Consider the following 12,628-nt stretch of genomic DNA (forward strand, 5'->3'; position numbering starts at 1 on the left):
TGTTCCCCTCACAGCCCGTAATGAGCTGCTAATATTGTGGTTACAATATTAAATCAACATCCTCATTAACAGAGACATTTCTTCATTTTTTGGCAGCGTAATCTTGTCGGAAAAATTTATTTGGGCCACGGATTCGGTCTCACGCATGCACCCACATTCGGGCGCTCTGGCTGACGATCCAATTAAGGGAAATATATATACATATTCACTGAAAAGAACATGAGTTTTACAGATGCTATAGTTATAACATCTGTAAAACCTATGGTTCCTAACTATAACGTCTGTAAAACCTATGGTTTCTTCACTGAATTTCGAAGGTTTTTTCAATGTTAATTTCATATTTTAATATTTATAGAACCTATATTTTTTCTATTTTTGTTGGTAATATTTTGGAACTCTACTATCCTTTTTTTTAAACTAAATTATGTAATGTTTTATATCTTCTCCAAAAATATGTATATCTTTTTTTTGTTTGAGAAAACTGCAGTCCCATATCGGTAGTGAGCCAAGCTCCATCATCACGTGAATCCTATCCGCCATATTGCTAAACTCGTAAATGATACGCATTTCGTATCCGATAGGTTTGTGGCAGTGGCGTAACGAAACTTGAGGGGGCCCCCCTGCAAAGCACATGTAGGGCCCCCCCCCCGCGGCGCGGCCCACCATGCCTCCCCGGCGGCGCGGCCCACCATGTTCCACTTTGCCCTACCACCCAGGCAGGACTCGGCGACGGCCCACTTAAAGCCCTGGCCATCTCCGAGTTTGCACTAAAGCTTAAGCAGAAATGATCTTTCCTCACCTCATCTCCTTGGAGTGTTAGTACGCGCTGTGCTGCGCATTCAAGCTCATGTAATTAATACAGATCGATTAGAAGACTGAAGATTCTTTCTTTTATCGTCTATATCATGGAGTTCAATTCATCCTCAGTTCCAGACCACGTAGCCGTAGGTATGTACCGTAGTCTGTTCTCTGAGCGGTCCCTGCCCACAACATTCAGTAAACACCTCATAGACCAGCCCCGGGAAACAGACCCAATGAGGCTAAGCAGGCACCACAGTGAGATGTGGCTAAGTAACATGAAAAACGCCCCGCAACACATGCAGTGTGGCACCTGTAATAGCGTCCGTTGGGGTCAGAGATTTGTGATGGAGCTCAGCTGCCGCCCCTAGTTACATGGGGAGGTGGTGCCAAGCATTGGAACTGTTGGAGAATGGCTGAGGACAATGAATTGCCGTAGCAGGAGGTGCTTGATCGTGAGGATCATGCCCAGGAGAGCACACAGCCAGAGGAGGCACCAAAAACAGGAGCAAAGTGCATCCTGAATGACAGGCTGAGCATCCGTACTTCTCACACTGGGAGACCATTGCAACTAGGGATGCATTGCACCTGGGATCCTCTCATTGCGCAGGCTCAAAGGACATCACAATCCTGCTTAATGAGTGAGCACTAGAACTTTAGTGCCGGCAGGCCCCAGAGAAGGACTGATCACTGATGGATGCGGGCGGCGGTCAGTCTCCTGTCCTGATTGCTGTGAAACACGGTGGCGGGGACTGGCTTTCTAATTGGAGACTCTACTGCTAGACATTTTTATTTTATTTAGTTTTTCTCACACATACCCATGCCGTCTTTAAACAGTAGCATTTTTACTTTTTATTACATTTAAACTTGTAATGCCTGTTTCATATGTTTGCAAGAAAAATACATTAAAAAACAGGGCTGCCAAGAGCAGACCAATTAGCTTTGCCAATGTGAACACTATAAATATAAAGTGAAGTTAGCTTGCTCCAACTTTTGACCGGATGCAACCTTTTTTTTTCGAGCAAACCCGTCACAAATTAAACAAGCAGCAAAAATGGCACGATTTTAAAATGCATTTGTACCATTCTGTGCACTGTGAAAAATCTTGGCGAACATGCTTATCTTTCTGGTTTGTCCTTTTCCCAACGTTCTGGATTTTGGGAAAGGGGCCGTAAAATAGGGACATTTTCCTCGCACAAGCCTGGCAACACATTTTGCAAGAAAAATATGACCGGGGCTTTAATTAGGGAAGTCTACCCAGCCAATAATCCCTTTTTACCTGCTTTTCAAATTCAAAGGTCATGTTCAAATAGTGCTAATTGCAGCTTTCCTGTGGAAAAGCCTACAGTGGAGGAATGGATTCACAAAAACATAACCAGGTTTCCTACTTTTCAAGTAAATGCTTACTATTATGAGACGCCATATAAAAATAGGACCCAGGCTACTGAGATGCGCGCGCGGGTATTTCATCCCTTTTACCCTCAGTCCCGATCCCGTTTTCCCGCCTTCACTGTGAACATGTCAGCTGAAGCGCTCTTCAGTTGCCGCCTGAGCTGTGTAGTGTTTACCTTTCCACAGTAATTAAAACTAAAATTGCCCAGTGAAATTTTATATTTTCCTCTGCAAGATCAGCCATAGAGGCCGTATTTATGCGTGCGTATTTCTGAATAACTCCAGACTCCCATTCACGCATTCGCCCATGACAGGGCCCTCTATGCCTCCACGGCCGCCATTTCCCCTTTAAGTAAATATCGGTATTATTTCCGTACATGGTTTATAGTGTACTTCTCCCGCGGACCGGGGCTTCGGACGCGGTAAAACATTTTGTCCCCTCAGCCTCATCATATCAAAAGGTATGAATCATTTTCTTGACTTGTACAGTGTGTGCAAATGCAATTCGGAGGTGATGGCAAGAGGACCCCCCCTGGAGCCTGGAGGCAGCGCAGCAGCAGCAGCCGCCCCCGAGCCCCGGTGATGGACTTACTTCGGAGTTCACCGGTTCGGAGACTGCCTGCCCTGAGTAGTCACACACTTGAGTGAGCACTGAGTCAGTCCTGAGCATGGGCGGGCATGCCTGGCTTTTCCGCTTTTTGTCTTCGGCTTCGAATCGAAGTTCGTTGTTCTTCAGTTCTCTGTCTTTCTTCTCTTCTTCACTTTCACTTATTCACACTATGGCTGGCTATGCGACGTGCGTGCGCGCCCCGCCCTGTCCCTGGGCCCTGGCCACACCTCAGTCACACCTGACCTTACTGCTTATTGGGCCGCCCGACAGTGTTGTACCCCCTGGGCCCGGGGCCGGATGCCTGGTATTGGTCATCACACACCAGCAGCCCGCCCCCACACGGCACGCGCATACGCGGCGGCGGAACCAGGAATGGAAATGAAGGAAAGTCTACTCTGTCCCTCCCTGTCCGCCTGCCGCCATTTCAGATTCATTCGAGACCACCAGTGGCGGGTCAACGCCAAGACTGTGGACAAGTAAATAAATGCATTGTTTGGTGCATTGCCAGCCACACTCTCTCTCGGGGGCCCCGCACACGGTGCACACAGCACCATATCAGATTCAGACTCGGGACGGCCTGGCCCGCCGGCCGGCCGGGGCCCCGCCATTTGGAATACAGACTTCGCTCCCAGTCCCAGACAGTCCCACTGCACTGACTGTCCCCGGCCGGGGCCCCGCCCGCACCATTTTCAAACACTCACAGGGGCCCACCGCGGGCCCCGCCCCCCCATTTCAAAAGTCGCACTGTGTCGCAGGGGCCCCCCCGGCCGGCCCGCGCTGCGCAACATTTTAGAGCCACACACACATATGACGTGAGTGAGGAAGGGGGCCCGGCCGGGGGCCCCCAGGAGCGCGGGCCCCCCCCGCACTGCGGGGGTTGCGGGGGCCTGTGTTACGCCAGTGGTTTGTGGCACCACATCCCGCGTAACATCATTTACGTATGAGGTCGCGCCAGCTGCTACTTTGGTATCCGACAGGTACGCAGTACCAAGCCACGCGTTAAATCATGTACGTATGGGGCCGCGCCCACTGCGCATTGCGTATGCGACGAGTGCACACTGCCAGGCCCTGTGTTATGTCATAGACATATGGTGTCACGCCGGGCACGCCATTCCCTCATTTATTTTTTATGTCTCAAAACTATATCTAAATAAGTTTAAAGTGTATTTGAGAGCAAGCGATAATCTAAAATATTTTAAACATTTATTTATTTTTAACTGTAATAAACTTATATTATGATAACGATATTTCGTCAAAATCGAATCGGGTGCAGCCTCCTTGCACGCTCGATGCGCAATTGCCATGTGACCTTAAAAAAAAGCATTTGATTAGTTCATAACAGTTGCCATTATAACAGTTGGAGGACCCCACCCATTTTAGTCATTCTCTCTGATGAGACACACCCCTTCTGCTTAGAGAGCTTTTTTCTGTGTACACATATCTTATACTACACACAACATGCAACGGTCATCTTGATCAATATTCATAGTCTGTACATTAGTCTTCCACATGTGATGGCAATGCATCTGAAACGTTACATCAAAAAACAAATGTGTGTTACACAATGCCTCTGATGTGTGTGTGTGTGTGTGTGCGCATTATTGTGCTGCATTTCTTCCTGGTTATTGGTGGCTGGAAGGGGTATCATCAGCCAGATGCAGAGTGCACATCCTAGATCACATGTGACAAACAGTAAAGAGTAATGTGTAGATTTGTGTTGCAGTATGCTCTGTCAGGCTTTACCAGTATAGTAGTGTGTCATATGTGAGACTTTCAGATTCACGTTTGACATGCATTGCTGGACTGTAATGAGCATTATCACTTTGTATGACATAGCCTCACTGTTGATCCTCCCTCCATCTGAGCACATTCACATGTGTGCGCTTTGCGATAGCAACACTTTCAATAATACCGCACATCATTGACATGCGTGTCTGCGTATATCGACAAGCTTGACAACAACATGTGATGTTGGCCATTCAATGTTTTCGAACAGCATCTCATTAGCGATAGATGCCGCCCTCCCGGTACATGCTACATTAATGTAAATTGCGCATTCTGCGACATGAAAACGGCAACAGAAAAACACATAAGTACACTTCCTGTCCAGGCAGGAACTGAACAACGCCCAGGTCCCCGGAATAATTATTCACAACCCTATGCTGGCCTGGCGTGCGCAAGCCCAGACCACTTTGCTTATGTATAAATAGGATAACGACGACGCCACATGTCCCAGTTCTTCCACACTGCCTCAGGTGATATGGCCACATCAACCTTGCATATCACAATGCACAATAAAAAAAGGAATCCATGAGGTGTACACCATCCTGGCAATCAACACTGGATATGAATTGTGAACCCTACTGGCCGTCGTGTTTGGAAAGGGATCCATGAGGTGTACACCATCCTGGCAATCAACACTGCAAATGAATTGTGAACACTGCTGCCCATCGTGTTTGGACACACAACAATGACAGCAGGTGAGCAGTGGGTCCTGGGTGCACATTGACTGCAATTGAGCACAGTGCTGCGGGAGGGGTGGGGTGGGGTGGGATGCATCAGCCTGGGTGTGCAGGTGCAAACAAGTGATGTTGCTGTGCGTAATGATGTGATCCCTGACCTCATTCAGTCAAATCTCTGTCTCATTTTAAGGACCTGCTGGACCATACTGTTTGCCTGAGCCAGCGGGCACCGCTGCCCTACAGACACGTGGCGTTGGCTTTTGGAACACTATAGTGAGCTAATTCCTAAGTGTGCATGCACACAGGCTTGTGCCACTGCATTACACGCGCACATTATGCTTCTAGCATGCGCCCTGCTCCTGTGTATGTAAACGTTGGCATAACATTGTTTTATTTAACTTTGTGTATTCTTGTGCACTCCAACTCCTCTTTGAACCACGATTACCAATAACAGTTGGTAGATGGTATTTCAAGAAGGAAGGATGCACTCAACGGGGTTCTCTATTAAGTTTGAAATAAACGTTCATTTACCTCAAGACGTTTCCAGCATGATATTATTTCTTCCTTTTCAGACACTGAGTTGCTTGCGACAAAATGGGTGGAGCAGGTGTTTGCCCCATGACAATGCCCTGGGCATTCTGACATCTTCCATCGTGGTATCAAGACACAGTCCCCGACCAGAGACCTACTGTGCCACCCTGAGAAAGGCACCCTGGAGTTGGAGCTTGCACCGGCACGTCGTTGGACACACCGGTGGTGGCAGGTGAGCAGTTAAGCCTTGGTGTGCAGGAGCTGCAATTGAGCACAGTGCGGGGGAAGGGGTTGGCGTGCAGCAGCCTGGGTGCACAGATGTAGGCAATCGATGTTGCCGTAGATAAAAATTGTAACCTCTGGCCTCAATCATATCTGTTTCATTTTAAGGACTTGCTGGACCACACTCTTTCTCGCAAACCCCAGCGTCCTAGACGCACGGGCGATGGAAGGTAAACAGTGAGTGCTGGTTGCAGTAGGCCGACGCTCTGTCTCCTCCACCCTCTGTTCTTTTGACTCTCCCTCCCCTTCTCCCTTCCACCCACTCCCTCTCTGTCCCATTCTCACTATCTTCCTTTCATTCTTTTTCTCTTGGACAAGGCACACATACTTATGTTTCTTTTTTGTCTTGCAGATTCTGTAAGCTGCTTCCAGAGGAGTCCCACCCACTTATTTCATGTTATACTGTTGTTTGTTCGAATAAAGTTGCATTTCCATTTATTTGTTTAGTTATAATAAAGGTTATTTTTTTCCAATAAATAAGTGAGTGTATGGGTCTTCATTTTCTGACAACACTTGTCTGTAGTTTATTGTCAAAATCGGCTGTTTATAGGAGTTTATGAGGGAAAACATTTGTAATTTTGCGGTACTATTACATAAATGAAGCCTGCGTAATTCTACTACTGCAAGGGTTCAATGGTGTATCACTTTATAACACCATGAGTACTGCCCGTGTGATTACAGAACCAATAATGAACTGCCTAGGGCCACCGAGCATTTAGGGACTGGTGAGGCCCACATTGCATATTTAAGTAAAGCCTCGGAGAGTGGCAATCCCCAGACTTGAGTTGGCCTCGCAGCCCCCGACCAATTAGTAAACAATAACCGGGGACGTGGCGATCCCATGGCTGTGAAAGGTCTCTGTGTCCTCCCGCTCCTAATTTACTTGTGAGATTAAGGTCCCCAGTGCTGCAGACACCCCGCAATATAAAAATAAGATTGGCCTCGGAACATTACCCACAAGGGGGCTCATTTAAATGAACGGGTGAGACCCTGCTTCATTTATTTTTTCTCAATTTTTACCATCCTGATCGCTCTATTAAAGCGATACGAGGTTTTCCTCCTCTTGCTTCAACGAGGCAAACAAGGATTTGGTATCACAGGGTGGAAGCCATGCACCCGCCCTGTAATAGCAAACATAAATGTCATGCAGATGCACACCCAGGAACATTGTATGAGCTGCGCCTGGGAGGTGGCGCTCCCTAGGACCATGATGCATTGGTTACTGCATAACTACAGAATTAGTATAAACGCATACTAATACTACTTGCACACGTGTAGTACAGTGACCAGAGTGTAGTGAAGAGGCAGAGGAAGCTCAAAATCAAAAAATATAAATCCTACCAGAGGTCTGATGACATAGTTCAATGAGCTGATGACCCAGGGTTGAGTAAAAACTGCCTCACAAATAAAACGGGGCTTCAGCAGAACGCAAGGAAGAGTGAAATATTGGTGAGTGCTGCCTTCTTTTTGCCTTCTCCCGCTCGTCGCCAAATTTATGTATTGAAGAGGCAGACAGCAGTGGATTCGATAAGTAGATTTATTGCAGGAAAACAAGACAGCTTAAACAGCCACCAACAGGAGCAGACAGCAAGGGAACCATCTTATGCAGCACCATGTACAAACTCCCCTACACTCTAACATTACATACTTACATTCTAGTAGCATTACATACTAACATTCTACTATGAATTACATTGGAATACTACACAGAGCACACAACTTTACAGCAATGAGCCTATGGTTTCATCCACGAGTCTTGAGACCGGTAGGGGTGAGTAGTTCACCTCCCACTCAGTGTATTGTATAAACGCAAACTAACACGACTTCCACAGGTATGATACATCGCCCAGAGCACATCACTTTACAGCAATGGGCTCACGATTTAGGCTCAAGGTTTAATCCCCGAGTCTTCAGACCAGTATGGGTGGGTAGTTCGCTTCCCACTCCCTGTATACTATAAACGCATACTAACACTACTTACACAGTTATACTACAGCAGCCAGTATGCCATAGCGCCCAGAGCCCATCACTTTACCGCAATCAGCTCGCTTTGATCCCCGAGTCTTCGCATCGGTAGGCGTGAGTACTTCGCTTCCCACTTCCAGTATAGTATAAACGCACAGTAGGGGTCAGTAGTTCGCTTCCCACTCGCTTCCCACTCCCTGTATGGTATAAACGCCTACTAACACTACTTGCACACTTTTGCTAAAAAGACCAGAGCACATCACTTTACAGCAATGAGCTCACGGCTTAGGCTCTCAGTTTCATACCCGAGTGTAGCAGCATCTCATCTCAGCACCATGTCACTCTGAGCAACACCGCACTTTCAGACCTGTAGGAGTGACTAATTCGCTTTGCACTCCCCCACAGAGGTTACAGTGCTCCTATCCTCCTCTTTCCTACTCTTTTCGCCCTTTTTCCCCCTTACTTGTTTCAATAGAAGCACAAAATGGCTGCCAACATTTCCTAGTTGCAACCGCTCGCAGCCAATAAGCAGAAAGCTCGTGCTCATAACGCCTCAGCCAATCAGATGGCAGAATTAGGTAATATATATATATTTCTGCAACTCAATCTGGCGACCTTTCGTCTAGACCTAACATTGGTACTATCACAACCCCGCTTTTTTCAATGAGAAAAACCACTAACCTCAAGGAGTATAAAGGTACTTAACCTTGATTCAACTATATACTCGCACTATATATTGTAAAACACTAGGGTAAACGTATTCCTCCCCCGAGACTGCTCATAGCTCCCCGAGATCCCGGCGACTGTGCCCCCGATATGTGTGACAGGCATTGAGATGTACTACACAATAATGTTTTGTTCACTTCAAGAGTTTCAATTGTTACAATGCATCAATTGCTGTATTTACACGCCATGTATCTTCATATAATTTATCATGGTGACATTAACCTTTTTTCTACTGTGTGTACAAAGATTACATGAATCAGCATATTTCTTTTATTTCTATCTGTGCTGAGTCGTGCATTCCACTGTCTCTTTAAATTTTTAGGAAATTCACGGGTCATGTGACCACGATCTCAGCCGAGATCTAAACGAGTCTTCCTTCCTTGCCTGAATAAACCCGCAAAACTTTTACTTGCACACCTGGTGTGGCTCGTCATTTCTGCACAAATCAGCAGGAATTCTCATTGAATATATCTATATATATATATATATATATATATATATATATATATATATATATATATATATATATATATATATATATATATATATATATATATATACTGGCGGTTGCCAGTAGGTAGTTATAGTTAGGATTTTTTTCAATGTTAAATCTCAAAATTCTATTTGGAATAACTTTGGCGCCGGTTGACGAATCTGCCTGAAAATTTCCTCAAAATGGCCCTGCAGTGTCTCGCTCCTTCCCTGAAAGTTTGGGGGGGATTCGTCAAGCGGGGGCTGAGATAAAAGGGGGGTCCCAAACGTGTTTTCCCCATGTTAATTTCCATAGGGTGGTCGAACTCACTTTTAGCCCGAACGGCTGAATGGATTTGCACCAAACTTGGCAAAGTTGTAGGGACTGGTAGCCCGATGTGCCTTTGCTATGTCTCAAGATATGTGCTTCAGTGGATTTTGAGTAATTTAGGTTCAAACAAATATATATATCTATGGCAGCGTCCCGGTACGCGCTCCGGGGAGCGCTCCGGGCGCGCCACGCGACTTGCGCGCAGAAAGCTGATTGGTTCTTGGGTGTCTGTAAACATTTGAAACAGTCCGGAGCGGCCACCATCTTGTGTCTCGGTAGGATCGAGACACAAGAGGTGGCCAAAACAAAGGGGGAAATTACCATAAGGGGGCAGGGTAGACCCACCCGGATTCCCTAGGTTTGATGTAGAGGCTATAAAAGGGCCTCGCGGGGCAAAAAAAAATATTATTTTTTTTTTCGATTGTCGAGGAGGGAGCGCCCGGTACGCGCACCCAGGAGCGCACCGGGAAGCGCACAAAAGAGAACAAGCATTGGCATTGCCCATAGGTCTCGCCTTTGGGACCTTATCAATGTTTAGCCATGCAACACTTGATGTTGTTACACCAAGGATATTGTGCTGGATAACTAAACACTTATAAGGTCCCAAAGGCAAGACCTATTGGCTATGCCAATGCTTGTTTTAAAGTTGTGGCACAGCTATTGGCATTGTAAATAGAAAGAGGATGCTCACTCAGGCACTGAAGTGCTGTTTCTGTAGAAACAAATGTGTGCAAATGTTACTTGTATAGGCAGAATATGTGAATGCAAGAGGTATTGAGTAATGATGCCGTGTGGAAAAAGGCTTTGAATGTTTAGCCACTTAAGTGATGGTATTAAATGAGATAAGATGACAGCTAACTCCTTCCCTTCGCTGCTCACGTCTCCAGAAGTTCACAAAATACTTCAAAAGAGGCAAAATCTTAAATTGACATTTTTTTTGCAGATGCAAATAGCGTTAACTAGCCCGAAGATATTGGTGCGCTTTAGATGAGCACTATACACAAGGACTTATAATAGTAATATTGTAACTTTACAATTTAAATGTTTTGCCACGTCTGCAGTCATTTAGCGAGGATTGGCAGATATGGTAGCCAACATATACTGCGCTGGAGGTATGCAGGAGAAGAAGAAAGAGCAGGAAATGGCTTCCATGGCGAATTCACTGCAGCAGTGATAGGAGAAGTGTGGCGGAAGGCAGATATTTTATAAGTGAGCAAAACAATGGCAAAACACAATGCAAATAATAAACTTTAGGACGTCAGCTGCGCCCTGCAAAACAAAGACAGGCGTCGCCACCATACTTAAAGATTAGTTTTCCAATACTTAAAAATAAACCGCAGCATACCCCTGGAAGTGTTCTGTATAAAAGAAAAATAAAAGTGCTCATATTTGAACAAGCCTACTTTTATAAAAACAACTTTTTGTACAAGACATTGCAATCATGAATTTAAAAAGTGTAGCGTCTGCTTTGAAACCTCCTAGTTACATATATTTATCTAGTGTTGTGCCACACACGTTCCCCACAGCAAGAAAGCAGGCTATGCCACGGTGGGTCGTTTAATGCGAAACGAACAAAAAAAAGAAACTCGCCCAACCCAAATACACTGACTTATACCCAGGAATATTTGGAGTGAGGACGTGACGTAACATCCAAAGAAGCCGACTTAGGAGCTAGGGAACCGGGTTCGAGTTTCCAAATCCCTGCCTAGTACAAAAATAAAGAAATACGTGATTATGTGTTAATTATGTGTTAACAAAACGTTAAATGACAAATCGGAAGACCATTGTAGAATGCTGTAAGTGTATTGGCAGTAGAAATGTATAAACTCTTACAGGAAAAAAAATGACATTTCAAACAAGTTGTGAATGAAAGAAGGGACAGAGAGGAGGAAAGGTGGGAGGGAACACGGCCTGGGGGAAGCTGGCTGGGGAGGGGGAGGAGAAATCCAAGTAAGGCTGTGTGCGGGGAGAGAGAGGGGAGGTGCTGGAGCTGGGGAACAGATGGCAGTGAAAGTTTATGGCCCAAAAGCGCGTGCCTGTGGCCACGTGAACTTGAAGAAAACCGCACCAAAAAACCCTTGGTTTGACGAGTATTTTGAGCACTTGAATTCTCTCCATTTTCCATTCCTTCGGAATGGAAAAGGCGAAACCTAAAAAAGAATGCCAGAGTTTAAAATTTTTGGCAATATTTTATAAATGGGAGGTAGTTCTGAAAAGAACTTTTTTTTTCTTTTTGTTGTTTTATATTTTTTTTATTTTTTGTTCTGAACATTTTTTTATTTTTTTGTATTTTTGAACAATTTTATATATATTTTCTTTTTTTTAAGGGAACAAAAAAAAACAGGGAATTGGAAATGGCTCAACAGGAGCAAAAGAAAAGAAAAGAATTACTGTTTCCTTTTCTTGCTGCATTTGTGGTTGTCTACAGCATTATTTATTAAGGTGATACTAAGTTCACCATAGCATAATATTTTGCCACAGAAAATGCAAACAAATTTGATGTTGCCAAATTATTTTTTTTTTTTTTTTTTTTTTTTTTTTGAAAAACCTTTATTTGTAGAAAAAGTACACCGCTATTTAGCCGTACATCCCGGAGGCCAGGCAGCATTAAAGTAGCACAGGGAGTCGTGTACACAACAGCACGCAGAAGCAATCAGGTTTAATTTTCAATAAGGAACAACGTAGAAACCTTAAGAGAGAGAAGGGCCCCGAAAGGCCACCAAAAGGAAGTGCCGAGGCACAGAAAGGTTAGAGAGAAGAAAAAGTAAAGAAAGAATTGGCCGAGGACAGAGCAAGCATAGTGAAGGGGCACAGTGGGAGGGGGCCGGGGGCCGCACATCCAACTCAACTCAAGGATACACTTGCAGTACGAAATTACGGTGGGGGGTTCTCATTTCAGGATGACCTGTCTGGAATCACGGGAAGGGTAGCATTCTATGGGGAGGGCTGGACGTCCACCTCCGGTTCAGGCGGGGGTTCACATAAATCGCCCCGATAAGAGTTCCAGGCTCCCCACACAGATCTCCACATTCTGGGCTTGCCCCTGGCCACGTACACCAC

Source organism: Lissotriton vulgaris, chromosome 4_1 (assembly GCF_964263255.1).
Source record: "Lissotriton vulgaris chromosome 4_1, aLisVul1.2, whole genome shotgun sequence".
In the NCBI taxonomy this organism is placed as follows: Eukaryota; Metazoa; Chordata; class Amphibia; order Caudata; family Salamandridae; genus Lissotriton; species Lissotriton vulgaris.